Consider the following 14,105-nt stretch of genomic DNA (forward strand, 5'->3'; position numbering starts at 1 on the left):
AGGGTTTATCATTCAGGGAACACCAGAGCGGTGCTCGGTAGCACAGACACTGTTGGAAATGGAGATTGGAGAAGAAACCATAATAGGAAACATGAAGCCTGTTGAGCTCCATTAAGAAGCCCAACCCCATGGAAATAGCTAGCCGAGCAAGCCAGGCCTCCAGAAGGCAGCCTCGCAACCTGACAGAGAAACCACGCCTAGACTGCTGAATCACAGCTGATAGCATTGGGGCCTTCCAGAGCAAAAAGAAAACCGAAACGAACCCAAGTGGCTTCCTAACCATCCTTCTTCCAAAGCACGGTGATGATGGAGGATGGCTCCAAGAATGGTGGTGCCATCCTGGGCCAGGCTGAGCTGTTCCTGCCTTGATGGTCTAGTAGTGGGCCCTACTGTGTTACGTTCATATTCCCCCTGTGGCCCATTGTCTGTCCTTTGAGTGTTGCTGTAACTGGGTTGAGTAACGCCTCTCTTGCATGTGGAACCGATTAGAGGCACACTGCCTCACTTGAGCACTGCCCATGGTGGTATACTGCTAAAATCCACTGACAAACCTTGCTGTAAAATTTGTAGTAAGTGACTCTTCCAAAAATGCAAATGCAAGCAAGATGCTAGTAGTTGGATGCTTGCTGTAGTGCACATTCTGCAGCATGCAAGAGAAAGGCAACTTCAAGAGGAAAAGGTTCACGTAATATTACAATTACCCCTTTTTCATCAATGTTTAATATAATGAATATAATTTGGTTCCTCCCTTACTCTTATAGATGCCCAGCTTTGTGATTTTGAAGATCTCTTATTTTTTTCAAATGACAAAAGAGGAAGTTATGAGAGCTGCTTGTATGTGAAAATGATAATGTGGGCTATAGGGTATTTGCTTTGAGTTGTTTTCCAGATGGACTCATAATGATCTTTTTGTTTTTCTCCTGTATGGTCCCTCCCATATTCAATCAACTATTTCTTTTTTTATCATAATATATGTTATATTGTCAGTAACAGGCAAGCCTTGCTATGAGCATCCATCACTTGGGCCTAAACAGTCTAGTTTGCTAACTTGAATCTTAGGTCCACCACTGGTGGCATAAACATCTTAACACTCCTCTCCCTCAAACATCAAACTCTTGTTAAGCACTCTGTTCAATATTATAGTGTTATCAACTGTCATATTTTAAAACTATGTCTCTTACAAATTCATCCTTAGAGTTTTTTTTTTAAGATAGTTTTTCTCTTTGGAAGAACAAAATAGGCATGTCAAACCAATTCTATGCACAGCTGCCTAATTGCTTGCACATTTGAGGCCACGAAGAGCCAACTGTCACTTTGAAATTGACAGACATAAATCTGGCCTTTGGTATGCTGTGGCAGGCAAGCAAGCTCTGCTGGAGACTCACCTGCTCAGCTCTGTAGACCCATACCTTCATATGCCTCCTTGGATGACTGCTGGCTTCTCGGCACCCACACTTTACCTAGATGAGACACAATTGAAAAAACTCAAAGGACATTCCTCATTGATCTAAACACAAAAGCAGCTTGAATCACTGTGACAGAAGCAAAGGTGATCTGCTGATATCAAGTAAAGGACACTGCCAACTCCAGGTAAGTCCAGACACCTTCTGAATCGCTGTGTAAATTAAAGACTAGTAGCTGGGGCAAAAGTCATCATCAAGAACTCAGTACAAAGGGCTGGAGTGTTGACTAAGTGGTTAAGAACACCTGTTGCTCTTGCAGAGGATTGGGGTTCAGCTCCCAGCATCCACATGGTGGCTCACAGCCCTATATAATTCCAGTTCCACAGCATGCAAAAACCGTCTGATGACCTCCTCAGGTACAAGGCTCATATGTGGTACAGAAACATAAATGCAAGCAAAACATTCATACACTTAAAATGATATAAAAAACCTGAAAAAAGAACTCAGTGCAAATGAATAATTTTATTATTACTCAAGGGGTAATATGAGCAATACCACTAGGTGTTGTTTAGCTAAGTTCTCTGCATGTACTTACCAGCGTGGGTGAGTTATGTAAGGAGGACAGTGTAGACGCCAAAGGAATCTTAGGATTTGTCCAATATCACACGACCTCACTTGGCTTCTGCTGTCCCTGTGGTGTGCCCAGGAGCCTGCTCAATCGCTTCCCACCTGATCGTGTTCCCTTAACTCCAGGACAGCAGTTACAGTGGAGAAGCTCAGAACTGACTCTAAAACTCTGCAGTTTAGCCTGAATTACTTCCAACATTTGATCTCTGCTTTCTTTGTCTTGTATCATCTTCTGACATAAAATTCCTCATGCTAACAGTTTGTAGCTTATCATCTGTAACTAACTTAAATTTGATGACTTGACTGTTCTCCTTTAATTCCATTTGGTGGTGTGATCAGTGAATTCATTAGTAATCGATATATTTTCTGAGTGCATGTGTGCATGTCGGCTGTCACACACAACATTCTGGACAACATATCTTGTTACTCATGGAGCGTTTCCAAATCCTGATTATTTAAACAAAAGCAGATTTTTACCTCTGTGAGTCTTTACAAAGATTAAAAAAGAGAGAGACAAATGGTTATTTGGTTTCAATCTGGCCCTAATAATTTTCCTCCATCTATTTTCTATTAAAAAGGAGGTGGTTATACAATCCTGCACAGAATATGGAATACATTTTTTTTCAAATTCCTACCTTTGATATGGTATTTATTAATTCTGACCGTTTTGCCTCCACTGTTATACAAATTGCTGGGCAGCTTCACTTAGCAGTGACTCAGAGCCTTGGTCACAGCATAGTCTTTAGGGCTCGCCTTCCTGTAGGGACCTCTGTTAAGATGCGCTGATAAATCCTTGATTGCCTGGAGAACAAAGTTGCAACATTTCTCACTTTGGGAGCACCATGACAAATTACAGAGCATTGTTGTTTAAATTAAATGTTAAAGTAGGTTAGTCCAGACATTTATAATGGGGCATGTAATTAGCCCAAACACAGATGAAATATCAACAAATTAACTGTTTTTGAAGAAAAAAAAGTAATATTGGAAATACACTAGCGTGAGCACTGGGGCCTTTAAACAAATGATGTCACACGGTCTGGGAAGCTTTGTCATGTTCAGTAAATTAGCATGGCCTAACCGCAGCAGAGAATTTCCTTGAGCTGCAATAAAGACTAAATGCTTTCAGACTCCCACGGTCCTTTGTAGTCCTCATTTTAAAGCGGAGCCTGGGCGAGCTGCACCTGTAAAGTTTTCTTTTGAGCGGCTGTGGGTTGATTAGATCTATTTCAGCCTAGTAGTGGTAATAGGCTCCTCTCTGCGAAGCTGCTTACCCTCTGCTCCCCTGGCAGCTGGAGGGACTGGAATTAATCAGGTCTGCTGGGGACTTCCTCAGCGGCTCCCCAGGCCAGCGGCTCTGGAATCATTTACCACAGAACCTGACTGTCAACTCTTTGTCATTTAGGCTTTTGATTATGCTTTCTCTCTCTCTCTCTCTCTTTCATTTTCTTTCCTTTTTCCCCCCTCAGAAAATAAAAGTGAAGATGGATGATGGATTAGTCCAATATTCTATTTTACTACTGGCTCACAGGTATATGCTACTATCTTGAATCTACAAAATTATAGGTGTGTGCTGAGATGGTGAAGACTTCTATTGAACTTAAAATTGACTTTTTTTTTCTCATGAAGCTAAAAGCTAAAAGCCAGGTGCTCTCCTAAGTACACTGTCTGTCAGGCTGAGGAACCCATGTTTGTAGAGTTGGGTGTTTGTGGGGCTTTCTCATTTCACCAGCAGCATCCGGTGGTGAAGTGCTTCTTTGCCTGTGTCTCCTGCTCAGCTCCTGACCCAACATGCACAGAATCAAAACACAAAGCACACAGCATCATGCACAGCAAAACCCTTCTGAGCACCACGGAAATGACAAAAACACAGATTCCAGATTGGAGTCCACATAAAAACCACCAAATCTAATTTCAGTTTGATTTTCTCAGATGCAAATATCTTGATAATTGAGTTGTATGATTTTATGCTTAAAATTAAAAAATCCCCATAATGTCATAAAAAAAATAAACCACCCAAATCAAAGTACAATTTTACAATAAGGATTTTTATCTTGGGGCAACTTTTGCCCCTCCAATTTAGCAACCAAGAGTATTTTCTCTTATTTCAGCTTTATAATTGTTTCACAGGGTTCTCTTTTGGAGAGAAACACAAGCCCAAAAGATAGGGTAGAGACATTTAAATATCGTCTCTAGGGTATAACCATAATAATTATATGGAAATGTTGGGACTTAATGTTTCTAAAATTGTCATACATAATATTCTTGGATAAATGTAATCCCCCTAAAAGTATGTTTGCAAACAATATTTTCTTTCACCTAATTGGTATGAAAGCTGTAATGAGTCAAACAGAGAAATACTGTACATTGTAAATGCCAAAATGTAACGAATACATCAGTATCACATGGCCCACACCAATAAATGTGTCCCTGAAGCAGACAACACACTGAATGTGTTTACCTTACGGCATGAATGTCCTGCTTTCTGTGTGCTTTCAAGGCCCTGCAACAAGTTCCAACCAAGGCTCTGTGACTTATGTCGGGGCTGCGCACAGTGCTCCACACAGAACAGCACTCTCCATTTGTTCTCTTCTGACACTGTTTATGTCTAGTTGGGCTACAAATAGACATAAATATAGCATAGATCACAGGGGTCCTTTGGGGGGTGTGTGGGGTAGATGGAGGCTGCGTGTCTCCGCCTTCTTTGCAAAGAGGACCAGAGCCCTAGAAAAAAGGGTGCTGAAGATAAAGAGCTGAATTATACCACATTCAGCTTCTTTGACTTATACAGTTTTAGGAATTGTACTATTTAAAAGAGACTAGGACCTGAACCTTGCTTAAGGCTGTTTGATCTGACTGGGTGAGGAGAGTGTGTACCTTATTGCTGGCACTATCTTCCGCCGCCCCAGCTCTTCTTGTCTGTCCCTCCTCTTGCTCCTGGGCTCTGGTGATGATTTCCATCCGACACTGTCTGCTGTTTGTATGGGCAGGATGCCCAGGTGCCTCTCAAGGATCCTCACCCACACTACTTGTTAGCCATCCTTGGGTGGGGCGGGCATCCAGAGTCAGTGGCCCGAGGTCCCCACAGGGCCTGGAGACAGTGACTTCTCTGCTGCTTTCAGGTGTCACAGTCATCAGGGTGATAAAGGGATGTTGCTAGGCTAATTTGGCACTGCCTCTTCCCAACAATGCAGCATGCATGCACTTGGCAAAACAGAGAGAGAGAGAGAGAGAGAGAGAGAGAGAGAGAGAGAGAGAGAGAGAGAGAGAGAGAGGCTAATTGAGCTATTTACCAGCCTGCAGAGCCACCTGGAACACAGCCAGTCATGCTCCGTGTCTTAATAGTACAGACTTTTGAGTCATACCAGGCAAGAGCCTTCCCATATTTATTTGTTTGTTTGTCTTATTTATTTTATATTTGTCTTTTGGTGTGGTCTGAGAAGATGAGAGGATGGGGATGAGAGCATAGAATGGAGGGAGGATACCAAAGGGGACCGACTATAAAGCATATGCTAACCCAGATACTGAAGTAAGAAAAAAAAAACTAGCTGCATTCTATGAGGGGCAGGAAAATAGTCTATAACGGTAAACAAACTGCATTGAAACAGTTGGAATTTTTGGAAGTCTGCTTATCTTTACAGTATTCTTCGGTCTACCCTTGGAATAGTTCACCTTATACTGTACTGGTGCATTTCTTTGGCCACTTGTCAAAGCCATGTTGTGATGGAGGCTGGCTTGTCTCGCGCTTTGCCTGCACGGAGAGCGGGCGTCCGGCTGGAGCTGTGCACACACTCACGCGCGACGCCTTGCCTTGGGAACCGCCTTGGACAAGGAACGTTTGTTGATTGGCAAGATGGCTGGGTGCAAAGGCTTTGCCAACCCATACTCCTCTTTTCTTTCCAAACTTGGCTCGAAGTTTCCTTTTTCCTGGAAGCTTCTAAGCCTGCTCCCTCTCAATTTTCTCCGTTTGGTCCTTTGTGTACACATCTTACACCCGGCCGTTCACACTGCATGTACTTTATGTACCGAGTCCTGTTCCACTTTAACTTCAGCGACTTGACCAGAGCCCAAGCCTCTGCCATGTGGGAGCCGTGTCTTCAGAGTCTCCTCTTGCTGTAATATTTAGTGTTGTAAGCATTTCTTCTGGGTTATTTACCAAACGTTTGTGGGGAATGGTCGCTGTATGAGATGGAACTTTTCCTTAAAATCTCGGCCAGCCCATTGAAATTCTCCGTGCCTCATTTTATCAATATTAAGAGTATCCACAATGAAGCATTTTCAAGTGCTCTATGAAAATTAATGGATAATTAATGGCGACAGTGCAAGATAGTGATTAAGAGGGCTGGTTTTGGAGCCAGGCTGCCTGGTTTGAATCCTGGATCAGCTCTGACTAACCCGTTCAGTAATTATAATGCTTGAAATGTGCCGCTCCATTTGGGACTTCACAGTTAACAAACGTGCATTCAGAGCCGGCCACTGCGGCAGTCTAGGACACCCTCAGGAGGTAGGTGCAGTTTCCACTCCCATTTTGCACACGGGGGCTAGGCCACGTGCTCATGTGGCTCTCTCTGTGGGAAGGCAGTAACGAGGAAGCTAAAGATGTTCGATGATTTCAAAGTTTCGCTTAACAGCTGAAATTAGAGGAGACGGCTGCCTTGTCTGGTTTCTGCAGTCTCCCTCCACTCGCCCTGCGTCTTCTGCTCCGTGGAGCGACGCAAACCTGGCAGCCGGTGGATTCTGCCGTGAGCACAGTTTACAGTGAGCGCGGAGATAAACAGAGTGAAGCCTGCCTGGTGTTCTCGCCAACCCTGCTTTCCCTGTGCGCCACATTCCTGTTACAACGTCGCAGCCAAGGGCCCATGAAAGGGTTTACCACTGAGATTGGCTGCCCCTCAAACTGTCAGAACTATTGCCAAGTGTTGCTGTCAAATAGTGGCACATCTCTTCCCTCTCAGAATTCTGAGATTCTCTAAGGCTTAAAAAAAAAAAAAAAAAAAAAAAAAAAAAAAAAAAAAAAGAGAGAAAGAGAGAGTCCATTTGTATGTGTGTGTTATACGTGTTTCTCTCTGTGTTTCGCAGGCAGTAGAGGTGACTCATGTTTTGGTCTAATTTATCAGTGCTGATATCAGAGACTGAGCTTGTCTGAACACATATTCAGGAGCCTAGACTGTGGCATGCAGCTACCGCATCTTTCAAATGCCAACATTGTATTTTCCACAGTTAGGATTTTTGATGTGCCTCTTTTATAAGTATTAAATTTTTTTTGGCTTAAATTTAAGTAATGTATTTTATGTTCCTTACTGAGAATAGTCATGAGAATATCCTATATTATTCCCAGGTTGCTTAATTTAGTCTCTAAAATGTTTAAGATATCTAAAATCATTAGGGCCTAAAGTATCTTAATGTTTGTCCTTACTAATTATTTATAAACATTTGACAGTGAAATGCCCATACACACCAAGTGCAACACACGGAGTATAAGCATGGGCATCGACTCTTGCTATTTCCTATATTTTAACAAGAACATTTCTGGAATAATTAATTATAACCTTTGACTACGGAGTATCATTGCATTTGATCTTGATAACAGCTATATGAGAAGCGAGCATACTGTTGTAGAGATGGTGACACAGAGGCTGGAAGAAATGACCTCAGCTGGCTAGGCTGCACATAGGCATTTGCTTGTGTGTGTGTATGTGTGTATGAGTGTCCATATGTGTGTATGTACACATATGCATGTATGTGTATATTTGTGTGCATACAAGTGTATCCTTTCTATGTACACATGCTTGTGTGTTTATATGCCCCCCTCTGAGTGTGTGTGTGTATTTGTGTGTGCATGCATTATGTGTAGTATGTTTGTGGAGGTGGGTGCATATACACCAGTGATCATAGGTGCAGAGGCCAGAGGAAGAGTTGTGTGCTGACTTCTTTCACTCTACATTATATTCTCTTAAGGCAAGATTAGTTGCTGGTTTTGCTAGGCCGGGTAGCCAGCAAGTCCCACTGTTTTTCTTGTGTTCTTCACTGCCCAGCACTAGGGTTATAGGTACACATAACCATGCATAGCTGTACATATGGCTGTCAGGGAACTGAACTTCACTCTTCAAGGCTGAGTGGTAAGCATTTTTGCAGCTGAGGCATCTCATTAGCTCTCATTTCCTTTTTCCAATTTTCTCTTGGGGATTTGGTTGCAGGACACACAAGGATCACCAAATTTGAGGCTGCCCAAGTTCCTCATGGAAATGCTCAAGTATTCTTATCTATCCCTTTAAACCGCCTGCACGTGACATTGTAGATGTTGTGGGAGCAGTACACAAAAATGTTGTTTAAAACATAACAAAGTAATAGAAACTTGTATATGGTCAATATAGGCATGGTTTAGAAAGTGCTGTAGTCTGTGGTTTGAATTTCCAGATGTGGTACCTGTGGAAAATGTGTGCCTCTGATGTCCAGTAAGTCAGCATTAGTTTCATACTTGGGTTTAGCCTCTGGTTTGACCTCATGGCTGCTGTGATATCTTGCTATATGAGCCTCACAACGAATCATGGGAAACTCATATTTTTGTACATAGTAGCGTATGGTCAGATTATAGCTTACAGAGAAAATATGGGCCATTTAGGCAAATTTCAATTTTGTGAGTCATGTATCCACTATCAAGTTGAAAGTATTTACACTAAAATCTTCATTGTCTGAAATTTATGTGTATCTGGGTATGTGTTATTTGTGTTTGCTAAATCAATCAACCCTAAATTGACTGTTCACAGAAAACACAGCCATCCTTGGTTTGTGCAAAGCATCACTTAATGTATTTAAGTGTTCTGGTGGCTGATGCTAACCATCTATATGTTTTGTTCAGGGTCATGTCCTAGGGTGGAGATCACTAGGGTGTGTTGGGAAGAACAGAACTGTAGGTGAGTTGGACCTGGTTCAATCAAAGCACTTTTGTCATCTCAGTGATACAGGGAAAGCTCCACACCTCTGTTTTTAAATGTCTCCCAGAGGCCTACAGTTAAAAGTTTGGTTACCAGAATGGTGCAATAATCAAGTGTTGAACTGTGAAGAAGTATAGCCTAGTGTGTCACCTAGTTTGCCTCTAGCCCTTTATCTCTGTGCTTCCTGGCCATGGAGTGAGTAGGTCTGCTCCAGGACCCGCTTCTGCTATCATGATGTATTGCCACCTGCCAACAGCAAAGCGGCCAATGGACCATGAAGCTTTGAGCCAAAATGAAGCTTCTGTTCAAGTATTCATAATAGGAACAGAAAGTAGAGGGCGGCTGGTTCCCTTATTCATGAGAGCAGTCTCCTTTTAATCACAGTTAGAGTAAGAAAAACCTGTAGAACTTTAGTTGCACCAGGATGAGCAAAATGACTCTAGTTCTGACATTAACCCAGACATGAATTTCATCACCATGGCTATGGAAGTGATTGTGTGATGACCAAGATCTTTGTGCTTTATTAGACTCTTTTTAAAATACTTTTATTATATTATACATGTATAAAACAAACTACATACAGCAGGGAGAACCATGTGACAATTATGAGAATAATGAGTTCTGTATATGTTACATTCACTGTGAATTGGCCATCTGCATGCATCTTGTTTGAAGTAAGTGTTTTTTCTGTCTTGTTGGGTCTAAATTTCCAAATGAGATTCAATATTATACTCTTAAGGGCTATGGTGGCCACAGGCAGTAGCTAGCCTCTGGACTAGCTGCAACTTGCAATATTTCTTGCTGAGCATACAAAATAAACACTGGAATTTGAAGTATTAGTTTTAAAATAAAAATTTAAACTGTATGCTAAATTCTGCACTTATTTTTCAAGTTAATTTAATCTTTTATTAGAAATAAAAAATAAAATGTGGCCCATACTGGTAGCCTGTTTCTCTCTCTCTCTCTCTCTCTCTCTCTCTCTCTCTCTCTCTCTCTGTGTGTGTGTGTGTGTGTGTGTGTGTGTGTGTGTGAGAGAGAGAGAGAGAGAGAGAGAGAGAGAGAGAGAGAGAGAGAGAGAGAGAGAGAGAGATTTCAGATTAAACCCAGGTAAAGTCTGGCTCATATTTAGACAGGTGCTCTGCCACTGAATTTTACCCTCAATCCTATTTTTATGTGTTATATATTTTATACAAGGTCTGGCTAATTTGTTCGGCTTGGCCTTGAATTCTTTTGTACCTCAGGCAGGCCTTGTGATCTCCTGCCTCAGACTCTTGAGCAGCTGGGAAGGCAAAACTAGGCCTGTGTTATTAGGCTTGGCTTCTTGACTTGTGTATCTGTTGGAGAGTGTTGCCCTGGAGAACTCAGACCACAGGCCAAAACTGAAATGTAATTCTATAAAATGTTCCTGGGTTTTATTCTTATTTTTTCTGTTTAAAGAAAAATTTCCAGTGTTTTAAAGAAATCTGTCTTCATTCTGTACATACTTGCATACATAGCACATACACATGAACACACACGTGCCAATACACAAGCATGTACAGACAGATACACATGCCCCCACCACACACAATGTATTTGACTTGCTGATTGTAATAATCAGATCTAGCCACAATGATAATAGTATTCATGGGGAAGTTTCAGTGGGATCATGAACACTGTAAAGCTTTAACCTGGCCAGAGTGTATATCTGGACCTTTTCCCATCCTGACAGAGCAATATGTCTTCAATGGAAAACAAACAAACAGACAAATTGTGTAGATTATCCAATGAGATAGCAGTACCCGGACATTTGCTGAAATGTTTAAAAGAGTTTCAGCATTGGCTAAGATACTGCATTTTCTGAGGAAAATAATCTAATATGGTATATGTATGATTGTATAAGTCTCAATTAAAATTTTCAAGGTGTACAATTGGAAGCCAAGATCTAACACCTATTCCAATTTCTATAGAAATGTGGAGAAAACGTGGAAACTCCCAATGCATATTGAGTGGTGTGCAGAAGTGTTGCTGTGTGCTCTAATACTGGTGTGGTGGCAGTCTGGAGAAGCATTGGTTTTAATGAATAGGAACACTACAATTATTTTTTCTGCTTCACCTCTTTGCTCTATGCAATGCAGTTGAACTTGCCCTTTTAAAGATTAATCAAAGCCTGTGTTTACGACCAGTTTGAGAATGCTACTATAACATTGAGCTCATGCAATATGATAGGAATTAATTTGACTAAGACACATATTCCACAGTTAAAAGATACATGAGCAGGCATGTTACGGCCATGTGTGGTGTTGAAGACATTGAGTGTGGTGTGGCTGATACTGAGTCTTTGTCACAGTGTTTGATGCTTTCATGTTTGGGTGTCATGTTTATTGGTGTCTTTTTTTCTTTAATCTTGAGACAAACAAAAGATAATTTTGACATTAGCCATTGCCCCTGGACACTCTAGTACCATGACATGAACCTAACACTGCGTTATTTCCCTGCCTCCATTAATTCTCTGAGGGGGCCTGGAGATTCAGAGGGTGGGTCAAAGTCACAGGATGGATAAGGACAAAGATATAGATACTTTTTTATGTGTGGTTGTCTCCTGCCACTGTGAACATGGCCCTGGCCTCACTGTTCTTTCTATAAACAGCTCTCTGTATTTAGTGTGAGCATATCTTTAGGATGCTGAGAGTTCATTTCAAGGGATGCAATTCCATGGGACTCTAAGAAGCCCATGCATGAGCCCCGTATGGGCAGAACATTTTCTGACACTTCTGTACTCCTTCGGTAGTCATAACCATTGCTAAATGCCCCCTTTCTTGACTCTGAGGAACTGGGGAATGTGGAAAGGGTATATTACAAATTCATTAGACGACTAAAGGCAATTCTACATCTCTCGCTTCAGAGGCAGCCAGACCTGCAGCTGTTGAGCCTCTAGGCGCTGCCTTACCCACATAATTTGACTGTCCATGCCATATTTCCTAGAGAACATTGGCCTCACATCCTCGAGAGCAGTGACCTCATAGAGGCACACGTCTCAAAATCTCGCAAGCTGTCAGATGGTAAGATAAGTCCTATAATCTCCTTGAAGACACCCCCATCCAAGCACTGCTTCTTACAGGGGTTCCATTAGTTGACTCTGGAGAAAAGAGCAACACGTCTCTTCATTTTTAACACTGCCAGCATGTAAGATGATCTCCGCTAGCCCTTCCACACTTCTCTCCAGCAGTCTTCTAATGGACATGGAGGCAGGCAGTGTTCACTTGGGAGGCCATGATCCACACAGCCTCCTCTTAATGAACTGTGGATGACGTGTGACCCCATTGGTTCTATTTATCACCTTTACATGGGTACTTTCTCTAAGTAGAAAACAATAGCATGCAGGGTTGCTACCTATTTGGAACACTGGTGGTTTAAAAGGAGGATTATTTTAAGAAAAAAAAAACACTAGCCTATAATAGCAGAGTGATCCAACAAGCAATGGCCACATGGAAATAAAGCTGAGGGGAATCTCAGGTTTCAAACTGCTACTTAAGTGCCTCTGGGCTAAAAGTTACCAAATTGAATGGGCAAGTAAGTATGGTCATTAAAATCTAAGTAGATGAAAATTGGATAATTGCATGCTGCTTTTTATCCTGCCACACATTGTATTAAAAGTTACTGTGTAGAACCATCTTCTCAGGGAATAAATAGACCAGACAGTTAAACAAGCAACTGTTTCCACACCCTCTGTGAGAGAAGTGCCTTTGAGTGGCAGGTCTTTATTGCTCCTCTAATGTCCAGCTCCAGGCCTTCCACATAACAGCCACTCAATAAAGATTTTCAGAGTCTATTAAAATGTGAATGTAAACAAAATTCCTATCTTTTTATTAAAATGGAAGTGAATACAGTGTGTGTGGGGGAGTATTTTAAAATTTGGTCCAGAATCAAACACAACTCATCTCTACTTGGCTCTGAATTAGAAAGAAGAGAAATTGTTGTTAATTTTCAAATGTGCTTGATGAACATAAGATAGGGTGTTTGTAGTATAAATCATCCAACATTGTGTTAATATGTCTGTGGTCCTTTATGTTTGGTGTTCATAATGTCATTTTTGAGTTTTCATTTTAGAGAGGACCTACGGGATACTCTCAAGCCATAAAACTCCAATTGGGATTTCCTCTTTAGCTTCAAGTTAAAGAACATAATTCACTATTGAATATATAGCCACTCGCATGTTTGGGAGCCTAGGATTGTTGAAAATTGTTTATGTCATCTTTGATGTTTTATGCTCAATAAATGCTTTCTGACTGGAAGATGGGCCTGCAAAATAAGTCAAGAGTTCATCCGTTCATTTGTGATTGTCTGGGTGACTGTAGAAGGAAGGTTAAGACATGTAAGCACCTCATACTGAGTAGGTGTTCACATAGGATTAATATGTGATTTTAGCATTTAGTGATGAACAATGGCTCAAAAGTCAACCTTCCAAGACAATGAGATTGTAGTATTACTATTTTTGTTTCAAAGATTCTGTAAGGTGATCAAAGCATTAACTTAGAATCACGGGAGATTTTAGCCACTTATCTTGCTCCTGGAAGACATCTTATGTCCCTGTAGTGCTCAGGCATTTTAATGTGTTCTGACATTTTCAAGTTATTTCTTTTTTAAGCTTGTTATTATTCATTCCTTGACACAACGAGGATTGGTTCTAAAAGGACAGGTGGTGTTTCCACTCAGTGTCACAGATTCCCTAGGACAGTTGGGAATCAAATAATTGCTTTGATGCTACTCTATTTTCCTATAGGCTTCACTGTCAGTATGCCAAGTAGGGGTATAGGTGACACAGCATTTTGAACTGAATAATGGTTTGGTTAATACTGCAAAGGCACAGTTAGCAACTAGCTATTCTGGACAACACAGCACTCCCCAGTGCTTTAAGACCACATAAGACTTAAGGCTTACCATTTGACCATGTCCCCTGGATGGGGAGACTTGGTGGCACTCAGAGGAAAAATAGCAGGCTACCAAGAAGAGACTTGATACCCTATGAGCATATACAGGGGGAGGAAGTCGCCCTCAGTCGTAGTCATAGGGGAGGGGAGTAAGAGGAAAATGGGAGGGAAGGAGGAATGGGAGGATACAAGGGATGGGATAACCATTGAGATGTAATAAAAATAAATTAATA

At 41.5% G+C, this 14,105-nt stretch overlaps 1 long non-coding RNA gene across 1 annotated transcript in view; it reads right to left on the reverse strand.

The window, feature by feature from the left end:
* The window catches only part of LOC311581148, a 7,749-nt gene extending 2,674 nt beyond the window's left edge, over positions 1 to 5,075 (reverse strand). The window contains exons 1-3 of the long non-coding RNA XR_014773663.1: positions 4,905 to 5,075; positions 2,666 to 2,831; positions 1,386 to 1,460 (exon numbers count right to left, since the gene is read on the reverse strand). This is a non-coding gene — a long non-coding RNA (uncharacterized lncRNA). The remainder of the gene's footprint in view (positions 1 to 1,385; positions 1,461 to 2,665; positions 2,832 to 4,904) is intronic.
* Between the last annotated feature and the right edge of the window lie 9,030 nt (positions 5,076 to 14,105).

This window comes from Acomys minous, assembly GCF_964271855.1.
Source record: "Acomys minous genome assembly, chromosome: 13".
NCBI lineage: Eukaryota > Metazoa > Chordata > Mammalia > Rodentia > Muridae > Acomys > Acomys minous.